General features: G+C 39.8%; 2 pseudogenes; one reads left to right on the top strand and one right to left on the bottom strand.

Moving 5' to 3' along the window:
* Nucleotides 1-671: 671 nt before the first annotated feature.
* Nucleotides 672-21,377, bottom strand: LOC138847550 (DDB1- and CUL4-associated factor 12 pseudogene; annotated as a pseudogene).
* LOC127485077 (U2 spliceosomal RNA) lies at nt 11,030-11,143 on the top strand (annotated as a pseudogene).
* Nucleotides 21,378-23,222: the final 1,845 nt, after the last annotated feature.

The following is a 23,222-nucleotide window of genomic DNA, read 5'->3' as shown; positions in this document are numbered from 1 at the left end:
AGTTACAAATGGCACTGTGTTTAGCACTAGAACTGGTTTATCTCAGGACCAGAAGCAGAAACAAATACTAACTCTATACAATACAAGAGAATGTAGAGATGACCATAGTATTTCAGTCATTCCAACTAACTGCCTACATCTGAGAAACAGGTCATCAGGATGTTGAAGAAAAACCTAGAGATATAATGTTGATTCACTTAATGCAATTATATAGTCACAAGCACGGAGTATTCTATCATTATCCAAAGGCATTCCTAGGATGAAACCCTAACATTTTGTTGTGTTACATTGTTCCTAAAAATGGATCTGAAATGGTATCAGTAATTATGCTATACAACATTAATGAATTAATATCAGATCCTATTAAACATATGGATTTATTTTATTCATACTAAGCATTAAAAAATTCTAAGCCATGTTACCTTGATGCTTTGGTTTATTGCTTATTCAGTGTCATCATTGCAAGCAGTACTATTTTCATGTCCAGGATAGAGGACTTCCTGTATATGTAAGTGAAATTATTAGAAGAAATGCTGTAATAGTCAACTGTGGTCCAATTGACTGAAGTACTATATTATGATGAGTACTTAATAGTTCAGGTACTTAGTGTTACACTGCATTCTTTTTAGTGTTAATTTTTGCATTTTAGGAAAATTAGTTGTCATTAATCATTAACTCCAGAGCCCAGCATAGTTTCCATGGATCCCTGAGGAGAAGGAAGCTCCTGTCACAAAGAGTTTTATTCCAGTTGTACAGAGTTTTGTCCCAGTGAGCGTACAGAGTATTAGGGAAGAAATAGTGTCCAAAAAAGTAATTCTTCCAGGTTTCATCATGATTCAGGCTGCCTTTGGCAGTGGTTAATTTCAGATTTTCCCCTGCTAGTCTGGGCTTGGAGCCATAACAAGCTGAGAGCCTCTCTTCCAGAAATCTCTGAGCTCGGATGTCATAGAACAGGGAGCCCTGCCCTCTGCCCACAATGATGATATGTTTGTTGAAGCTCACTGACCAGACTGGTGACCTGGAACAGACTTGATGTATGATGGTTGCAGCAGTTCCAAGGAGACATGGGCTTGGGAGCCCACTGCATAGACTGACCATTCACTCTTATAGGCTAGACCCACATTCTCATCACAATATGGCAGTTTGGTGGAGAGGTGCCTAGATGGTGTATTTTCAATATTGCAGAGATGAAAATAGACACCCAGAGATATTGCTCCCAATTCCTAATTCTTTTCACTGCAGGTCAAGGTCAGAACATGCACCTTGCAGTTGTCAGAGTTTGTGTTCTCCTTGGGGATGCCCTCTAAGGCTTTGTGAGTGATGTGAGCATACAAAAGGACTTGTGACACTTGTGCCTTGCATCACTTTTTGTCAACACATCATCTGTCACCTCCCAGAGTCCCATAGAACTCCTGATTCATGCAATGGTAAAGATCCGGCCCATCATCCCTCCCTCCAAAAACAGTATCTGCTGTGATAGTCTGAACAGTTGATAGATGGCAAGACAGTTGGGGTTGCCTGCAGTGGCTAATAGTATTCTACAGTAGGATTCAGCTGGATGTCCCTGCTGGGTCACATTTCCAGCCTCCTGGTCTTTCAGAATGGGGAATCTCAGGGATTTGGCTTGTCTGGACATCCACTACAAACAGGGTGTTGCATTTTGTGCTGCACACCACTTGCCTATGATTCATCCACTGAAATGCACAGCACTTTATTAAGCGTCTCAAAGTGAAACTCCCCTCAAGGAGGCTGGAAGTCACTGTGCTGTATTACCCATACAACATGACAGTCGTTGGTTTCATTCTGTAGCCTGACTTCTGAGTTCTTCAGGTAACATACTAAGGACATCTTCCTAAGGGGAGTCTTACTCTTTTGTGAAGCCAGTAGTCTTAGCTAAACTTCGGACACTGAGTGTTGCTCCTAGCCCCAGGCAGTGAGACAGCCGCTTTCCACTTCTTGCTAACTGCTTTCGTGGCCCTTAGTTGGCTGCCCTGATTAGACCCTACAGCCACAACAAGGCGGTGGTAGAGGGGATAGCTGGACCACGACGCTGAGTGTATCTGGCTGCAAAATGGCCATGAATCTGGGGCAACAGCAATGAAAAGGGAGAAGGTCTGAAAGGAAGGAGTGGAGAGGTTGGGGGCAGTACACAGAACGGGAAAGGGCAAACTGCATTCTTGATGTCAAGAGTCTTCATTATTCTGCTGTGGCCAGGGAGTGCAGTGGAGGATGGCCCAGGTGCTTGGGCCCTGCACCCCATGGGAGACCAGGAAAAGCACCTGGCTCCTGGCTCCTGCCATCGGATCAGCGCGGTGCGCCGGCCGCAGCGTGCCGGCCGCGGCGGCCATTGGAGGGTGAACCAACGGCAAAGGAAGACCTTTCTCTCTGTCTCTCTCTCTCACTGTCCACTCTGCCTGTCAAAAAAAAAATAAATAAAAGAGTCTTCATTATTGAGATCTGCGTTGTGGCCTATGCAGCAAACTGCTACCTGCAACACCAGGAGTTCGTATCCCAGCTGCTCCACTTGGATTCAGTTCCCTATTAACTGCCTGAGAAGAGCAGTGGAAGATGGCCCAGTTGTTTGGATTCCTGCTCCAGATTGGGAGACCATGTGTGGCCCAGTCTTGGCTGTAGCAACCATCTGAGAGTGAACCAGGGGTTAGAATATTGATCTCTGTCTCTGTCTCTCTCTCTTTCTGTAACTCTGCCTTCCAGGAAAATAAATAAATCTTAAAAAAAGAAGCTTTATCAGTTGAGCCACTATTTTTAAAAAAGATTTGCTTTATTTGAAGGGTAGAGTTACACACACACACACACAGAGAGAGAGAGAGAGAGAGAGAGATCTTCCATCCACTGGTTCACTCTCCAAATGGCCACAACAGCCAGGGCTGGCCCAGGCTGAATCTAGGAGCCAGCAACTCCATCCAGGTTTCTTTTGTGGGTCCAGAGCCCCAACCACTTGGGCCATCCTCTGCTACTTTTTCAGATACATTAGCTGGGAGCTGGATCAGAAGTGAGGCATCTGGATCTCAAACCAGTGATATATGCTGTAGCTTTACCTGCTAAGCCACAGCACTGGCCCTAGTTGAGCCACTTGTAATTAGTGCTCCCCAGAACCTAACCCCATGAAAGCAGACTTCTGGCCAGACCTACTGACACACTGTGGGACTATTATGTGAAGTTATTTGAGCCAATGTGAAGCATGTTGAAAGAAAAGCATAAATTCACAACCAAAGTATCCCTTAGGCCACCTAAATCAGTAAATTATATACTAGAATCAGCCTGAAGTTGCTCCAGCTCTGAGTAATCATACTGATACAGTAAAGTGTTTCATTAGGTAATTCAATTTTATCTAAATAAAACCATCTAAACCTTTGTTATTTCTCTTCCCACTTCAATGGCTATTATTTATCATACACTTGCATGTTATTGTGAATAAAATTCCATTAAATTGTTCATTTTGTCATTCATTCTTTAAACATTTTATGGATGATTTATGCATTGCAAAAATGAAGATAAATAGGATGGTTACCCTTCCTCCAGTGATAAAAACAGTGATGTAAACAGACAGATGTTCTATAACATGTTGCACATTAGATATATGTAAGCACCAGGTGCTGTAGTAGTTTGGGAAAAGGAAACCAATTCTATCTTTGTGGTACATTGACTAGGTCTTAAAACACTATTAAGAATTATTCAGTTCAATAATTAAGGATACCACAGACAGTGGGAATAAAAAAAGACTAAAAGCCAAAAACTATATGAAATATGCATAGAGCTATGAGCAAGACTGTGTAACTGTGTTGACATGAAGTGTCGAGGCAGTCAGGACATAAACAACAGTGTAAGTTGTGCTAAGACCTTTGGACTTTTATCACCCCAGGAGAGAGAGTCACCTAATGATTTAAAAACAGGCCATTACATTGTGAGAAATGTACTTTAATGCCATATTTGAATGCTATGTAATGAATGCAGCTGAAAGAAGGAGTTGACACAAGTAGAACAGTTATGGAGTGAATACAAAGTAAGTAGTTTGTTCTGGGGTGGTAGCAGATGGTAGGGGGTAATAGAGTAAAGTAGATGGGTTTAAGACACATTTAGAAGGTAAAAGTAGCTAGGCTAGGTGACTGAACTTAGAAATGAGGTAAATGAAGAAGAAAAGGAAAAAATATTCTATGAATGTTGGTGCCATTAATTAAATAACAAATACTGAATAACAAGCAGATCATGAGGACTTGGGATACAAGGGAAATGAGTGAAGATGAGGCTGCTCAAAGGGGTGATGTTCTCCCTTAGGCAGTACCAATGCATCCTAATTCAATTTTCTAAATTGAAAATAACCCACTATGAACCTAGGGAATCAGTACTGAGCCAGCAGCGCTTTGAAATTTGCTACTCAAAGACAAAGGACAATATTCTTTTGAGGACTGTTTTGCCAAATACAACCTTTGGTCCACAGAGAAGCTGAAGCCAGAATATTATAAAGGTTTAATTCAATTGACAGGAAGAGAAAAAATTACTTTGTGGAAGGCCAGAACTGCTTCAGGAAATGTTGAGGATATATGGGGGTGGTTCAAAAAGTCTGTGAAGGAGCTGGCATGAGCATAGTGGTTAAGGTGTCATTTGGGATGACTGCCTTCTATATGGAAATGCCTGAGTACAAGTCTTGGCTCTACTTCCAATCCAGCTGCCTGCTAATATGTACTGTGGGAGGCTTGGCTTCCTGGATCTCAGCTTCACAAGCTATTTATTTATTTATTTAATGAAATGAGACTCCTTTTAATTTTATTTTTTGAAGATTTTATTTAATTTAAAGGCAGAGCAACAGAGAAAGAGGAAGAGACAGATTGTCAATGAGAGAGCAATTATCCACCCTCTAATTCACTTCCTAAATGACCACAGAAGACAGGGCTGGGACAGTTTGAAGCCAGGATTCAGGAACTCTATCTGGGTCTCCCAGGTGGTGGCAGGAACCCAAACACTTGGGCCATGATCAGCTTCTTTCCCAGGTGCATCAGAGGAAGCTAAATCTGAAGCAGAGTGTCCGGGGCTTGAACTGGTACTCAGATATGAAATGTGGGTGTCCCAAGTCATGGCTTAACCTGCTGAGCAACAATACCTACCCCCCCCCCAAATAGACTTCTGCTTGTTTGAAATGCAGAGAGATGGAGAGAGACACGAATAGACAGAAATATCTCCCATCTGCTTGCTCACTCCCCAGTTGTCCACAATGGCTGGAGCTGGGCCAGAGCAAATGTCAAAAGTTGAGAACTCAATTCATGTCTCCCATGTACTTTGGCTACCACCTACTGCCTTCCAGGGTGTTCATTAGCAGGCAGCTGGAATTGAAAACAGAGTCAGGACTAGAACACAGATACTACAAAATGGGATGGGGGGATCACAAGGGGTGATTAAACCACTGGGCCAAATGCCACTCCTTCATAAACTTTTTAAGAACCTTTATATTCTACCCCATTACATCTTTGGACCTCAATTTCAGCAACAGAAGTAGTAAGTGGAAAACATTTATTTTTTAAAAAGATTGATTTTATTTCTTAGAGAGAGAGAGAGAGAGAATCTTCCATTTGCTGGTTCATCCCCCAAATGGCTGCAAATGGCTGTAATGGCTGCAAGGACGGAACCAGAAGCCTTGTACACCATCTGGGTCTACCATGTAGATGGCAAGGGGCCCAGGTACTTGGGCCACCGTGTTCTGTCTTCATAGCCACCTAAGCAGGAAGCTGGATTGGAAGTAGAACAGCTGGGACTTGAACTGGCACTCTGGTATGGGATGACAGCATTGCAGGCTGCAGTGTCACAATGTTAGCCCCAAGCATATTTCTTTTAGCATATTAAAGAATATATTATTTAATTTATAGAGACAATAGAAAGTTGAGCAATCAAAGAATGGAGCAGAAAAGAATGAATTCAGACCACAGACACAATGGTGGCATAAGCGGTGTAATATAATGCAATGCATACTGTACTACACAGGCTCAGGACTCAAAGTACCTTGGTTCATGTTTTGGTGCATGTATATATAACATTGAATGAATTACTTTACTTACTTGGGTCACAGTTTTGCTTTCTCTTATTTCATGCATGATTTTCATAGTTATCTAGTATTACTACATAATAGTTTATGAACTAAAATAATGTTAACTTCATGGTATTGTAGTGAAATATTTTTATTGCACCCAGGTATGTATTTTTAAAAAAGAAATGTATTATATGAATACAATTGCCAATTCAATTGGCATCCAAGGGAAGAATATGGGCCTCACAAAGATTAAAACCAGAAAGTTCAAAATTCAAATAAATTTACATCTCTCAGAGGCCATAGGATGTCTCTTCTTTTTTGTAATTTTTTCTGACTTGATTTGTTTTTAAATATTTTATTTATTTATTTATTTATTTATTTATGTAAAATGGAAAGAGAGTGGCCGGCATTGTGATGTGGCAGGTAAAGTCACTTCTTGTCACGCCGGCACTCAACATGTGTACCAGATCATGTCCTGGTTGTTCTACTTCCAATCCACTTCCCTGATAATGACCTGGGAAAGGCAGCAGAGGATGGTTCAAGTGTTTGATCCCCTGCCAGCCATGTGAGAGAACCCATATGAAGCTCCTGGCTCCTGGCTTTGGCCTGGCTCAGCCTTTGCCACAGCTGCGCCACAGTGCTGGCCCCCTTGATATTTATAATTTTCAGCAATGCCTCACCCAAAACTCTAGTACATTAGTTAGCCACCAAGTCCAATATTGTATACATTCTCTCACAAATTACTGACCCCCAATCCATTGTGTGGTAAGCAGAATAATCGCCCACCAAAGATGTTCATGTCCTAACCTCTGAGATCTGTGAGCCTGTTAGGTTACATAGCAAAAGGGCCTTTGCAGATGTAATCATATCAGAGAATTTAAAATGCCAAGACTATCTGAGATTATCTGAGTGGCTCAATCTAAAAGCTGGAACCCTTTACCAGCTGCAGAGAAGGATTAGAGAGTAGTCAGAGAAATGCTAGCCTGAGAAGGATTTGTTGCTCCACTACGAATTTGGAGGAAGTCATGGACAATGTATAACAATCAGAAGAATACCTCAGTATCTGGCCCTTGGCAGAAAGAATGGTTTCCTAATGGACACTATGAGAAACAATGACTTGATCAGCTCTTGTCCTGACTGTCGAGGAACAACTTACTACTTTATTCCTTTCAGTATTTTTTTGTTCTACTTAATTCTATTGATTGAACTCTCTAATTAACACACATTTATTCTGAGGTGTTTAAATTTAACTGAAAAGTGATCCCTGTTAAATATAAGAGTGGGAATAAGAGAGGGAGGAGATGTAGAGTTTGGCACATGCTCAATTGGACTTACACCTAATGGTAAGAGTTAGAAACGTGCCAGGGGATTCCAATTCAATCCCATCAAGGTCGCATGTACCAATGCCATCTCACTAGTCAAAGTGATCAGTTTCAATTCATAACTGATCAGAATGAGAGGATTAAGAGTCAAACGGATCACATAAATAAGATTAGTGCCTGCTAATATTAACTGATAGAATTAAAAAGGAGAGAACGATCCAACATAGGAAGTGGAATACACAGTAGACCCATAGAATGGCAGATGTCCTAAACAGCATTCTGGCCTCAGAATCAGCCCTTAAGGCATTCGGACCCGGCTACAAAGCCCATGAGAGTATTTCACGCATGGAAAGCCAAGACACTCTGAAAAAAAAAAATGACCTAAATGAAAGGTCTCTGTGAGACAGACCCCAGTGGAAAGAATGTGCCATCAAAGAAGGAGGTACCTTTCTCTGAAGTGAGGAGAGAACTTCCACTTTGACTATGGCCTTGTCTAAATAAGATTGGAGTTGGCGAACTCAAAAGGCTTCCATAACCTTGGCAGCTCATGACAAGAGCCTCGGGTGATTACTGACGCCATAAACAAGAGTGTCAATTTGTTAAGTCAACAACAGGAGTCACTGTGCACTTACTCCCCATGTAGGATCTTTGTTCATAATGTGTTTTCCTATGTGAAATAACGGTATAACTAGTACTCAAACAGTACTTTACATTTTGTGTTTCTTTGTCAGTGCAAACTGTTGAAATCTATACTTAGTATATACTAAATTGATCTTTTGTATGTAAAGATAATTGAAAATGAATCTTGATATGAATGGGATGGGAGAGGGAGTGGGACATGGGATGGTTGCAGGTGGGAGGGAGGTTATGGGGGGGAAAAGCCACTACGATCCAAAAGTTGTACTTTGGAAATTTATATTTATTAAATAAAAGTTAAAAAAAGAAATAATGGTTCCCTATCCCTGCCCTACATGAAAGTCATCAAGGAAACAGAGATATCAGTTCTATGACATAGAATTAAGGTTTTAAGAACCTGACTTCTAATTTATGAAAATGTTACAAACTTGAATTTCTTTTACTCCAACACACTGAAATACTTATTTATAAATGTCTTGAATAACTAGACATTGGGAGTGTGTTATGGGAAAGAAGGTCACTACCCTTAGAAAATTGATATTCAAGTGTAATTGGGAAACATTCTATAGAAATGGGCTATTGGAAATCAGAGGAGAGAGCAAGCAATTCTGAGTCTGAGAGCAGGATTTGTGAGCATTACAGAAGTTATAACATTTGATATAGACACTGAAAAATGAGAAAAAGTGTGCCAGTGTTGTGGCACAGCAGGCTCAGCTGCTGCCTGTGATGCTAGCATCCCCCGTGAGTGCTGATTTGAGTCCCAGCTGCTTCACTTTCTATCCAGCTTCCTGCTGATATGCCTGGGAAAGTAGCAGAAGATGGCCCAGGGCCTTGTGCCACTGTCACACACATGGGAAGTGGAATGGAGATCTAAGCTTCTGGCTTCAACCTGGACCAGCCTGGGCCCTTGTGGCTATTTGGGGAATGAACCAGTGCCTCATAGATTATCTTTTTCCTGTCTGTAACTCAGACTTTCCCATAAATGTTAAAAAAAAAAGGAAAATGAGAAAAAGTATCCATGTGGGCAGGTATTTCAAGCAAACAGAGTGAAATGAGCCAGGGCCTGGATATGTCAAAGTATACGGCACTTTTAAGTTTTTCTCTGGTGAAAACAGTTTGCCGGCACCAATTATTTACAGAGTGCCTATATATTCCAGACCATGTTCTAGACACCAGAGTCATATAAGTAAATGAACCTGACAAACAAGATCTCTGTTCTGCTTTATAAGGCTTTCATTCTAGTATGAAAAAATGATACGAGATGGACATAAAAAGGCAGACTGGGGTCAAATTATAAAGGTTTTCAATGTTCAGCTAAAAACCTTGGATACTGTCCTGTTAGCAGTAGGACATCATTAAAGACTTTTGTCAAGAGGATCTGCTTGTTCAAATGTATTTTATAAATTTTACTTTGGCTTCAAAGTGGATAGTGCTTTTAGGTTAGGGGGAGGGGTAGTGGTATGTTGGTAGCAGAGTCTAGAGCAGGGGTGGGCAACATCTAGCTGGCAGGCAGTATAAGGGCCACAAAATTTTTTGGTTCAATCCTGCCTAGGCAACCACAGGCAGAACTTGAAATTCAATAAATCTAGAGCAGGATGATTTTTAAGTCAATAATTCTGTATGACCCACGAATAATGTGACTAATATGTAAATGACCCTCACTGGAAATAGTGCCCTACCCCTGGTCAAGAGGCATAGACACTAATCAGGAAGCTATTTTGGTGCATCGTGTTAGAATAAGGCTCTGAAGTAGGGAAGGGGCAGTGGGAATGGAAAAGGTAGGCCAGGAGAGGTTCATCATAAGGACTTTGTAACTGATTGGATATAGAAGTCAGAGAGAATAATCACAAGTGACTTTTAGGTTTCAGATTTTTCATAGAAAAATCTTAAAAAAAAAGGAATTTTGAAGAGTTAATGAATTCCATTTGGAACAAGTTGTGGTATCTCCAGATTGAAATATGCAGGTCTGGAGATGTGCCTAGAGATGCAGCATTTACAAGTTAAATGGGGCAAGGGAGATGAAACCATTTACAGAGAAAGTACAGGGTGAGAAGAGGAGAGGGTTGAAAAATATTGAAGGATATAAATATAGAAAGAGGTTAAAAGGAAGAGGAATCAGAAGGAGAAACTGAAACTGAGCTAGTAGAGTATAAGAGACCTTGGAAAGAGAAGCAGATCCACAGTCCCGAGGAGAGTTCCGAGAAGAAAAAAACTGGTGAGCCTTCTGATGGAACTGCTATTTGGTCAGATTTCTTAGCGCTGAGTACTGTCACAATATATTCCCTCAGGATATACACCCACCATCACGGAAACACCAGCAAAATGTGCATCCTTGAATGCTAGTTAGATAAAAAAATCATCTCCATTCTATTTTCCATCGCCAACTATGCTCAATTCAATTACATAACCTAGCTTACCAGAGTAAGTGATAATAAAATGTTTATTAGATAAAAGCAGCAAATACAACAAATAACAGAAAATGTCCAGCACTTCTCTCCCTATAAAATTGATCACTATAGAGTCCAATTGATTTCCAATCTTTTCTTTCCAGAGATAAATTAAACTTCTGAAAAACTCCATCTCTATTTCCTTGCTTTCACAGTTTGAGGAAAGTCTCCTGCTTCATGTATAGCACATCTCTCTCATCTTTTTAAGACGAATTTTCTTATTCTACTCAGGCCCAGGAGGAAGAATACCTAGTTAGAACAGGTGTCATTGATCTCTGCAGCACTATTGCAACAGCTGCAAAGCAGCAACTTAGATTACCTTTCGGGAAAACTGATGGAGCTCCTTCAGCATTCTCCAGACTACAGGAAAACAGGCATTCTCATAATGCGATACTTTTGGGAATGTAAGATGATTTAATGCCTACAGAGAGGAATTTAGTAACACCAACCAAAATAAAAATGTTTTACCTGTTGACCAGGAATCCTATTTCAGGAAACTTATTCAATAAATAATCCTGCACAAATAAGAAATGCTGTCTGTATAAGGTTATCCTATGAAGTATTCTTTATAATAAGCAAGTACTATCGCTTCTCGGCCTTTTGGCTAAGATCAAGTGTAGTATTTGTTCTTATCAGTTTAATAATAAGCAAGTACTGGAAATAACTAGTGTTCAACAGTAGAAATTGACATAGCCACATGATTGAATATTATACAGCTGAAAGAGGAAGATTTTTTGGAACTGAAATGGAAGAACCTCCTCTACGTATTAAATGGAAACACAAAGTACATTTTAGACTGTACGGATGCTACCGTTTGTGTAAGAAATGGTAGGATGGTAGGAATAAGGACATGTGTTTGTATTTGATTGTATTTGCAAAAATAACAGTAGAAGGATTCACAAAACAGAAAGGTGCTTAACTGTAGGGCCTGAAGGGTGCAGTAAGGAAGGAGTAGAGAAGGACAGAGGGAGAGAGACTTCGCCATGTTATCATGTTACCTATCTGTATAACTTTGTTCTTAGAAACACATTAAAACAATCTACTTAAAATAGCATTATTTGAATGAAAATTCATACTATTATAGGATACTAAATGATGGTAAGCCTTTAAAAAAGATTTTATTTTAAAGATAAAGAGAAACAAGAGACAAAGAAAGAGAGCAAGTTTTCCATCCTCTGGTTCACTCTCCAAATGGCCGAAAAAGCCAGGGCTGGTCCAGGCAAAAGCCAGAAGCCCAGAATTCCACCCTGCTTTCCTACATGGGAGGCAGGGGTCCAGGTACTTGGCGGCATCTTTCACTGCTTCCCCAGGTGCATTAGTAGGGAGTTGGATCTGAAGCAGAGTAGTTGGATTCCAAACTGGTATTCCGACATGGGATGCTGGCATTCCAGGTAACAGCTTAGCTCACAGTCCCTCATTATGAGACCCCCTGGTAAACTTACAAATTTATTTTATGCAGTTTTCATTGCCTTTACATCAGTACATCACATGGGTATTCAAAGAGAAAGAAAATGGGAGCCGGTGCTGTGGCATAGTGGGTAAAACCACCACCTGCAGTGCCAGCATCCCATATGGATGCCGGGGCGAGTCCTGGCTGCTCCACTTCCAATCCAACTCTCTGCTGTGGCCTGGGAAAGCAGTAGAAGATGGCCCAAGTCCTTGGGCCCGTGTGCCCACGTGGGAGACCCAGAAGAAGCTCCTGGATCCTGGCTTCAGATCAGCAGAGCTCCAGCCATTTCGGCCATCTGGGGAGTGAACCAGTGGATGGAAGACCTCTCTCTCTGCCTCTGCCTTTCAAGTAAACAAATAAAATCTTAAAAAAAAAAAAAAAAGAAAATGAAAAACTATCTGACTTTCAAAAACAGTTGAAAAAATCATTAGCAAAACTATAAAATCAAGTTAACAGTGCATCAAAGGATAAATTATGAACAAATAGTTGTTTTGGAATACAGAATTAAACTTTAGTAAAATCTATTAACAAATTAAACGACAAAATGTGATTAGTCCAGGAAAGGTAATTTGAAAAGTTTAACACTCTGTTTTTGCTGGATAAAACAAAAAAAAAAAAACCTCTGTAAGTAAAATAGAAATATCATGAAATGACTTGCTCACTATCCACCAAAACTCAACAGGAAATAATTAGTGAGTATGGGTAAAGTATTAATAGGAATTACTTATATTGTTTCTGTAAATAATTTTTTTTTAATTTTTATTTTTTGACAGGCAGAGTGGACAGTGAGAGAGAGAAACAGAGAGAAAGGTCTTCCTTTGCCGTTGGTTCACCCTCCAATGGCCGCCGCGGCCAGCGTGCTGCGGCTGGCGCACCACGATGATCCAATGGCAGGAGCCGGGTACTTATCCTGGTCTCCCATGCTGTGCAGGGCCCAAGCACTTGGGCCATCCTCCACTGCATTTCCGGGCCACAGCAGAGAGCTGGTCTGGAAGAGGGGCAACTGGGACAGAATCGGGCACCCCGATCGGGACTAGAACCCGGTGTGCCGGTGCCGAAATGCGGAGGATTAGCCTACTGAGCCACGGTGTGGCCTCTGTAAATAATTTTTAAAAAGAGAGATTGAGTCCATCAACTGATTCACTCCCCAAATGGCTACAATGGCCAGGCCTGGTCCAGGCTGAAGCCAGGAGCCAGGAACTGCATCCTTGTCTTACACATGGAAGGCAGGGGTCCCAGCATTTGGGCCATCTTCTGCTGCTTTCCCAGGCCTATTAACAGGGAGCTAGATTGGAAGTGGAGCAGCTGGGACTTCAACTGGCACCCATACGGAATGGCAGCATTGCAGGAGGTGGCTTACTGCACTGTGCCACAATGGTGGCCCCTGTACTTGTAAACTTTTATAAAATTTGTGGCTGATGTTGGGGGTTAGCAGGTAAAGCCACGCCCTGTGATGCCAGCATTCCATATGAGTACTGGTTTGAATCCCAGCTAGCTGCCCCACTTCCAATCCAGCTCCCCATTAATGGCCTGGGAAAGGCAGAAGATGGCCCAAGTTTTCAGGTCCCTGAAACCCACAAGTGAGACCCAGTGAGACCCAGATGAAGCTCCTGGTTCCTGGCTTTGGTCTGGCCCAGTGCTGGCCATTACAGGCATCTGGGGAGTGAACCAGTGTATGGAAGATCTCTCTCTTTCTCTCTCTGTATCTCTCTCTCTCTCTCACTCTCTCTCTCTATCTCTCCCTCTCTCCCTGTAACTCTGACATTCAAAATAAATAAATCTTAAAAAACAATTTTGTAAAAATTGAAATCATATTGAAAGAAAGATATCAGAAAGAATCAAACTTTAAAAAAATAGATGAGTGGGACACAACAGAATGTCCAGAAAAAAATACATGATTAGTAATTAATAAAAGCTATTTTGAGCTATGGAGAATGGGAGATAATAGATCCTGGTACATTTGATTATCCATTTGATAGCAAAAAAACAAAGTTAGATACCAATGTCACACCATAAGAAAAAATAAATCCCAGATCAGACATTTAACTGTAAAAGAAAAAAAAAAAAAAAAAAAAGAAAGGGACTTGGAGGTAGAAGACATTCTTAAACTAATAGAAAATTTAAAGATATAAAAGAATTATTATGTTTGATTCATAAAAAATAAAGATTTCTATTCGATAAAACATAAACAACCTGAAAAGACAAGCTCTTGTTTGAGGAAAGATATTTTGACACAAGTTCAGACAGAGCCTTAATTATACAAAAAACTCCTATAATTTGGCTGGCGCCGCGGCTCAGTAGGCTAATCCTCCGCCTTGCGGCGCCGGCACACCAGGTTCTAGTCCCGGTCGGGGCACCAGATTCTGTCCCGGTTGCTCCTCTTCCAGGCCAGCTCTCTGCTGTGGCCAGGGAGTGCAGTGGAGGATGGCCCAAGTGCTTGGGTCCTGCACCCCATGGGAGACCAGGATAAGCACCTGGCTCCTGCCTTTGGATAGGCGCGGCTGCGGCGGCCATTGGAGGGTGAACCAATGGCAAAGGAAGACCTTTCTCTCTGTCTCTCTCTCACACTGTCCACTCTGCCTGTCAAACAAACAAACAAACAAACAAAACCTATAATTTGATGAGTAAAAAGGCAAAGAATTCCTATAAAATGTGCTAAGAATAGAACATGACATTTCACGGGAAATGAAATTCAAATAGCAAACAAATTTACAAAATGATAGTTAACTCCTCAAGCATTCAGTTAAATGCAAAATACATTCTGAAAATGGGGTAGCAGATTGGTGATATATCAGAAAGTCCTGTCTATACATTATAAAGCTACTTTTCCAAAACTTGACATATTCTTTTTTTAAAAAAGATTTATTTATTTACCTGAAAGAGTTACACAGAGAGAGGAGAGAGAGAGAGGGGGGTCTTCCATCTGCTGGTTCACTCCCTAGATGGCTGCAACGGTCGGAGCTGTGCGGATCCAAAGCCAGGGGCCAGGAGCTTCTTCTGGGTCTCCCATGTGGGAGCAGGGGCCCAATGATTTGGGCCATCTTCTACTGCTTTCCCAGGCCATAGCAGAGAGCTGGATCAGAAGAGGAGCAGCCGGGACTCGAACCGGCGAACACATGGGATGGCGGCACTGCAGGCGGCAGCTTTACCCGCTATACCACAGCGCAAACTTCTTGTCATTATTCTTGTATGTACAAGTGAGTCAAATTGGATGTACAACAGGGCTTCTTAAATACTTTATGAAGTTATATTTGATATTGTTCCTAGCAGTCACCCAAAAATATAAAGATGAATTTCAATTATATTTACCTCTATAGATGTCATTCTATATTCTTTGTCAAGAAGTTAACCATTAGTCCACGTTCTATGTCAAATTACAAGATATATTGCCTAATCAAAATTATTGAATAATACAAGAATCTATATGATACACAGCTGACAATACCCCAAACTGTTATCATTCTCTATAAAACTACGCTCCTAGTAACCATTATCAGTGAGATTTCATGTTCTCTCAGCAAAAGAAACATCAGAAAGAATATCCTCCCCAATATTTCCTAAAGCCTGTTAAGTCTCATTATATATTCAAAGGCACAGTACCTGATCTGTTTTATTCTAATGCAACATGAATTCAGCCACAGAATTTCACTCAGGTGAATCAAGTTTGGCTTTCTCTTTTCATCATCTGTCTCTGGTGGCATTTTCTCCTGAGAATGATTTTGCTCCTTCTTAAGCATATCTAAAGTTGACTATTCCTAACCCCAAGTCAATTATCTAATAATCTGTCTAAATGCTATAATTACTAGGAAGCAAATACATCCCAACACCAACCACATATTTCCAAATTATGGACAAACTAGTTAATTCCCCATGACAACAGGGTGTTCTTCAATAAATTTACAACTTATCAATCAATTCCCACAATTTCTCAAGATAAATTAGTGATTTTAGAATCCAACACATATTCTAATCTTGATCCTTCTTACTATTTTCAACCACAAGCCAAAGAAGCAATTAATGCTCTTTGAGGGAAGGAATAGGCAGAGAAAATTATTTCCTGGATGTTTTGCTTTTAAGAGAAATAATGTTGTAAAAAAAATACATTGACCCTATCATGTTCTAACATTTCTTTCCACGTGGCAAGAATAATACACAGGACACAGTAAGGTAATGTGGATTCACAATAACTGGTTTATTTATGTTAGCTATGGTCACACCAGCTATATGAACTTCAGATAAAAGTGACAATACTGAAGACACATGAGCATGCAAGCTCAATACAGGGTCACAATGATGGAAAAATCTGGTATCTGTCTTATTACATGTATCTTCACATATTTCAATGACCGAGAAATATTGTTAAATCCACTAATTTATAACATTTTGTTTCTAGTAATATACAAACTTTTTAAAGATTTTATCTATTTATTTGAGAGGTAGAATTACAAGCAGAGAGCAGGATACAGGAAGTTCTTCCATCTGCTGATTCTATCCCAAAATGGCTGCAACTGCTGGAGCTGTGCTGATCCGAAGTCAGCAGCCAAGAGCTTCTTTCAGGTCTCTCATGTGTGTGCAGGGGCTTGGGCACTTGGTCATCTTCTACTGCTTTCCCAGTACATGGCAGACAGCTAGATCCTAAGAGGAGCAGTCAGAACACGAACTGGTGCCCATATGGGATGCTGTTGTCACAGGCAGAGTCTTAGCCCACTATGCCACAGTGCCAGCCTCCATACAAACTGCTTTAAAGCTTTTACAAACTCTCCTAACCAACAGTCTCAAGTTCCAAACCACATTTTTATTCACACTCGTTGTATATGTCTTTCAATATTTATCTCCTTACAAAAATCTCACCTCCTTATACAAATCCTCACCAGTTGTTTTATCATCTTAATTGAAAAAAAGGGCTGAGTATAAGAGTTGTATAAATTGGGTCTGTCAATATATAGCATTTTTAGAAGTAATATTGGAAATTCCTGTATGTGTTATGAATCTTCTAGCATACTTTATATTTATACTTTTAGTATCATAATTGATGTAATATTTGAAATAGAATCTACTTCTCAATTAAGTACAATTTTTGCTCCTTTTCCCTTTTCTTTTGGTTTCTTTCCTTTCTCCTTTATTTTTTCTTAGCTCCTCAATTTTCCCACTTAGCTCAGTGAGAAGCTTCTTTACATGGGCTTCTTTTTTCAATACTCATTTTGTCACTGTTTGCCCTATGAGTGCCTTCTTCAGGCCTGCTCATTCTTTTTATCCAGTCAGTATTCTCACTTTCCATAGATAGCAAGATGTTCCAGGCTCATCTTACTTTCTCAGTCCCAAAATTTGGTACCAGCTACTCTCTAAGGAGCCCTGGATCCTTTTCATGGAGAGTAGTTTAAGGAGCCAAAATCTGGGCACTGGCATACTGCATAGACTTTTCCACAACACAACTGGAATCGGTTAAGGTGACTAGAGACTATTTGTGCTATAGCAACAACAGAGCAAGCAATTTCAAGGGAAGAGCTCATATTTCCAATATATAAAATCTGCTTTTGCCAAATATTTTTTCACTGATCTCAATGTGTCATTCTATGCTATATATTATCATACCCAATTCATGCATTCAGATTTCATTATTGACAATGTGTAGAAGCTTTTGTCCTTTGTCTATTTGGTTCTTCATCTATGGATCCTGAGATTTGTTCCAACTTGTAAAAGTTTGAAATAAGCCAGACACAGGAATACAAATACTGCATCATCTCATGTGAATCTAAAAATGTCAAACTCAAAGAAGCAGGGAGTAGAATGTTGGTTACCAGAGGCTGGGATTTAGGAAAAAGTGGAGATGCTGGCCAAAGGACATAGTTTCAGTTACATAGAGGAGGAATAAATTATTGAAATTTATTACACAACATGGTGACTATATTTAATAATAATTTAGTATTATGTATTTCAACATTTCTAAAAAGGTAGATTTTAAATGTTCTCACCAAAAAATAATGTTAAGTATGTGAAGTGATAGACACACAAATTATCTTGACTTTTATCATTTTATAATGTGTACATATCTATATGGAAACACTGCATTGTGTGTATATATATATGTACACACACACACACAATCATTATTTGCCAATTAAATACAAAAATTTTAGAAAGTAAACATCCAAATATTCCTTTCCTCTAAGAATCACCTATATTATTTTTACTTGAGAAAGAAAATAAGTGACAATTTCCCTTCTGGTAAAGTTGTTAGATTTAACAAAATAAAAGGACATGCAATATTTGGAATATATTAATACTAAAAATTCTTATGTTTATCTCAAAATCCAAATGTAACTGGGCATCCCTATTATCTTATCTGTAAACCTTACCTCCTGAGGAATAGTAATAAATCTGAAAATATAGGTCACCAATATCACAGATAAGAGTCCCCCAACATTGTTCAATAGGTATGAATTGAAAGGAAAATATCAAAAAAAATACTAACTCTAAAGGCTCTGTCTAAAAATTTCTGAATTTTAATTCTCATGGGTCCAAATGCAGACTTTTTTTTTAATTGGAGCTTCTACTTTTGAGCGTGCGTCTTTTATCTGTCATAACCATTTTATTAGTACTACTCAAATTATTTCTACTACAGACAATTTTGAGCTGTGAACATTAATGTTTCAGTAGTTCTCAGATATGTACAGATTTGATCCAATGCCACAGTATTTTATTACCACAAAATCTCTCAAAGCAACCTAAAATGTCAAAAAATACAGTAAAAGTCATATCAAGTATCAATAGACAAATGTTTTTACTATGACAAATTTAAACTTCCCCCGTAGCTAGTTCTTGTGGATTAATTTCTACATGTTCTTATAAATTGTCACAATTTTGATGTCACAACATACACACATTGAACTGCTGTATATGAAAGTTGTAATTATATGCTCATCTTACATTCAATTCTAACTAAAAACAACACAGTAGTTATACATATTTTATATACTTCAAAAGTTTATCTTCCATATTAAATTAAACACACAAAATTCTTAACACAGAAAAATTCGTGCAAGTGTCCTAATCTTTGCATGGATTAAAATATCCATGCCAGTTCTCGCAATTTTGTAGTCTGTGGTAATTGCACAGCCACCACTGAATTGAAATGTAGTCATTTTTTAAAATTGTCACAGAATTTGGCCAAAGAAATTCACCAAATAAAATTCCCTCCTCCTCAATTTTTACCATTTTAATTAAAGCAGATTAGAATTCCAGAAAAGAGAAAAATACACATACACACACACACATACATACACACTCACACAATACATCCATACTTTTTATGGGATAAAGATCAAGATGTACTTGGTAGAAATTACTCACCTTTAATTATTACAAAAAACACACTCACACAATACATCCATACTTTTTATGGGATAAAGATCAAGATGTACTTGGTAGAAATTACTCACCTTTAATTATTACAAAAAAAAAACAAAACTAAACTAAATTGTGCGTAAAATCAAGAATTTAAGAATATAAACAAAAATAAAAACAAAAACTTAAGAAAGCAAAAAGAATTTGAAAAGAATGAATATGGCAGTATATAATAATAGAAATGATAAATAAAATCCAGCTCTGTTGTTTTCAAATGGATAAAAAAAAACTAAGTAAAACAAACAGAACAACAAAAATTAATCTATGTCAAAAGCATTCAAGTAACAAATATCCAAACCTATTAAATAGTATCAAAAATAAGACTGAGCATAATGCTAAGTTTAGTGTTGTGCTTATAAATATATGTATATGTATATATTCATATACAAATATAAATAAAAATTTTGCTAAAATAATATCAATAAACTAATGATGGTTCTCTGAAAAATATTATATAAGCAACATCTTTTCTTCTTTTTGCTTCCCCATTGTTCCTAACCGTCAGCCTTTTACTTTAGAAATAAGAAAAAAACAGTTAGTTATAATATAAAAATTTATACATACAGAGGTGGAAGGAAAGTATATCCATGGAGATATATAGATTGTCTATAGGTGGCTGAATTAGCATTTTGAATGTATACGTATGTACCTGAATTTTTCAAATTCGAATCAATGCAATTTAAGAAAAACATCTCCAACATATACACAGTTTGGTCTCGTTATAGAAATGAAAATATGAATGAGCAAGAGGATTCCGCTATTCTAAGGGGTAACTGAGTTTCTGCAAGCGTTTGTGTGCACATGTCTGCACAGCAAAAGGAGATTGGTAAAATGGGATTGTTTCTGGGTGACAGAATTGTATGCAATTTTTAGTCTCCCGTTTATATTTTTGTTTGTATTCTTCAAATGTTTTCAAACCAACAAAAGAAAAATTTTAAGCAATATATAATTTTCAAAACTCAGAATGCTATTTAATATAACTATTGTGCTTCAAGTATGTAGTTATACTCAAAGCTGGAAGTATGTAAATTGTTAACAGTTTCTGAGTGGCAAGGTTAAAGATTATCTTTCTGTCTTATTCTTTTTTGTTGCTCTGTTTTTTAATATAATATCTAGTCGAGAACATAATTTTATCCCACTTATAATCAAACACGAATCTCAGGAAATGAAGTTGTTAGAATTCAGTGTGATCCCTACTTGGGGACAGAGCCTCCGCTTTATACTGAGTACTGGCATTTACCACATTTAAAACATTCAGTTCGCCATGAGAAATTCATCCAGAAACACTGATCGCAGTCCCAATCCCCTACTCTACGCTTGATGATACATTTTTCAAAGCAAGACAAGACAGACGCTGGCTTAAACCTTTCTGTCCAGAACTTCCTCGTGGGGAGCTGCTTACCCTTCCAGCTAGCTCCAGAATTCACAGGAGGAACTGTTGCAGTTTGTCCTGCTACTCCCGGAAAAAAAATTTTTGGTACGAAGGAACCAGAGGATTCAGAGCCAGTAAGGGGTGGTGCTGGTTTAGCCTGTAACCACTTCCCCAGGACATCAGAATTAAAAGAAAAGGCTACCCCCTGGTAATTTCCCCACATGTTTTCCTCTGCCTTTGCTTCTGCTACTGCAGGAGCAGCAGCGGGTGCAGCAGCCAGCGCAGCAAAGGGCGCCTCCGCGGGCGCCTCAGCGGGCGCCAGAGCGGGCGCCGCAGCGGGCGCCGCAACCCACTCCTCAGCAGGCTCCTCTGCCAGCTCAGCAGCAGCTGGCGCAGGCACAGTCACAACCACCGTGGCAGCAGCAGTATCTTGGCCTGATTCTGTCACTGTTCTCTCCCTTGTCCAGTAACTTTCTCTAGCTTTATCAACTGCGAACGTGTCTAACGGCTGTGCCTCTTTTGTCTTCCCCACCCGCTCCTGAACTCTGTCCTGCTTCTGGAACTGCACAGATAGCACCTTAAGAAGCTCATCTCTGAATAAATTTCGCTTCTCCTCTACTCTCTGAAGGCTTGAGAGACTTTCTTGTCGTTCCAACTCAGCCTTTTGCTTTTCCCTCTCCTGTATATTCCTGAGTCTGTCCACCATTCCTATCAAGACATTGGTAAAAAGCTTCTGCTCATACAGCTTATCTTCTAACTTCTTTACCTTTTCTTTATACTCCTGCTTCTGCCTCTTAGCGAAACGCACTGCGAGGGCCAAGGCACTCCAGGTGTAAGACCTCTTAATGGCTCTAGGGACTGCTGAGTCATTCAATGTTCCTCAGCTTCTTCTCCAAATCACTCCACGACTTGCACATCTGTATCGTGTTGAAGTCGGGATTAACGGAATTTCGAAGTATTTGCTCATTTATGAAATCTACAACCTCCTTCTGATAAAAACCACAGGCGGGATCTCTAAAATTTACAGCCATTTTGAAAGAGCTCCCGGACCAGATTTACCTCAGGGAAGGAAATAACAGGAAGTGGCCTTGGAACTTTGAACTCTGACCCTCTTTGCTTTACTGCCAAGAGTTCCTTATGGAAAGTTGATCGCTCCCTTGTGCAGTTAGTCGCCCCCTTGTGCAGTGAGGGTTTGGCTCACAGGCAAAGGCAATATAGTTACTTCTGAGCTGTAGGAGAAAGCTTGATAGAGTCCTAGGCTCTCCCTGTTCTCAGGTGGATACAACTTTAAAAAAAAAAAAAGGAAAAGTGTCAGACTGTCCAGCCTGGTAGTAAATAAATAAATACTTAACAAATATCATCAAAAAATAAACACAATATTAATAAAGTATGTTGTATTACCATGCTGCAGCTATTAGATAAAATTTTTGGGAGAAATCACCAGCCTTACCTTCTTTTAAAAATATTTATTTGAAAGCAGAGTGACACACACACACACACACACACACACACACACGGGGAGAGGGAGAGGGAGAGAGAGGGAGAAGGAGCTGGAGGAGGGGGAGGAGGGGGATGAGGGGGGAGGGGGAGGTGGAGAGGGAGCGATTGAGATTGAATCTCTGCTATCTGCTGGCTCATTCCCCAAATGGCTGAAACAGCCAGGGCTAGGGCTGGGCCAGGAACTCCATCTAGGTCTCCTACATGGGTGGAAGGGGCGCAAGTACTTGGGCCATCCTCTGCTGCTTTCTCAGTCACAGTAGCAGAGAGCTGGATTGGAAGCAAAGCAGCCAGGACTTGAGCTGGCACCCATATGGGATGCTGTTATCACAAGAGGCAGCTTAACCCACTGCACCACAATGTCAGCCCCCATTACCTTCTATGTACAGGAGATGTACAATAACTGTTTTAAACTAAAGTATTTCATAGTTTACACAAACTTGCTCAGGTTATATAAATCCATATTTTACAAATTGAGAGTTCATTCATGAAAAATAAGATCTGCACTTGATAATACATAACAATCTAATACATATTTAACTGTCTTTTCAGAGCTAGGCATTGTGTTAGGTGGCAAAGCGATACAAAGAGTAGTAAGACATCACCTTTAAATTATAGAGAACTATTTTCCCCTGTCACTTTGTACAATAGATTGGAGCTATGCTTGTTGCAAACAAAAAGTTAAATACTCTGAGAAGAGCTGTTCAACATTATTATTTTTTTTTCAAAATCTATTTTACTTGAAAGTCACAGTTACACAGAGAGAGAGGAGAGGCAGAGAGAGAGAGAGAGAGAGAGAGAGAGAGAGAGGTCTTCCATCGCTGGTTCACTCCCCAGATGGCTGCAACAGCCAAAGCTGTGCTGATCTGAAGCCAGGAGCCAGGAGCTTCTTCCAGGTCTCCCACACGGCTGCAGGGGCCCAAGGACTTAGGCCATCTTCTACTGCTTTCCCAGGCCACAGCAGAGAGCTGGATTGGAAGTGGAGCAGCCGGGTCTCAAACCGGCACCCATATGGGATGCCAGCACTGAAGGTGGTGGCTTTACCCACTACGCC

The sequence above is a fragment of the Oryctolagus cuniculus genome, chromosome X, assembly GCF_964237555.1.
Source record: "Oryctolagus cuniculus chromosome X, mOryCun1.1, whole genome shotgun sequence".
NCBI lineage: Eukaryota > Metazoa > Chordata > Mammalia > Lagomorpha > Leporidae > Oryctolagus > Oryctolagus cuniculus.
This window is presented reverse-complemented; position numbering and strand designations above follow the sequence as displayed.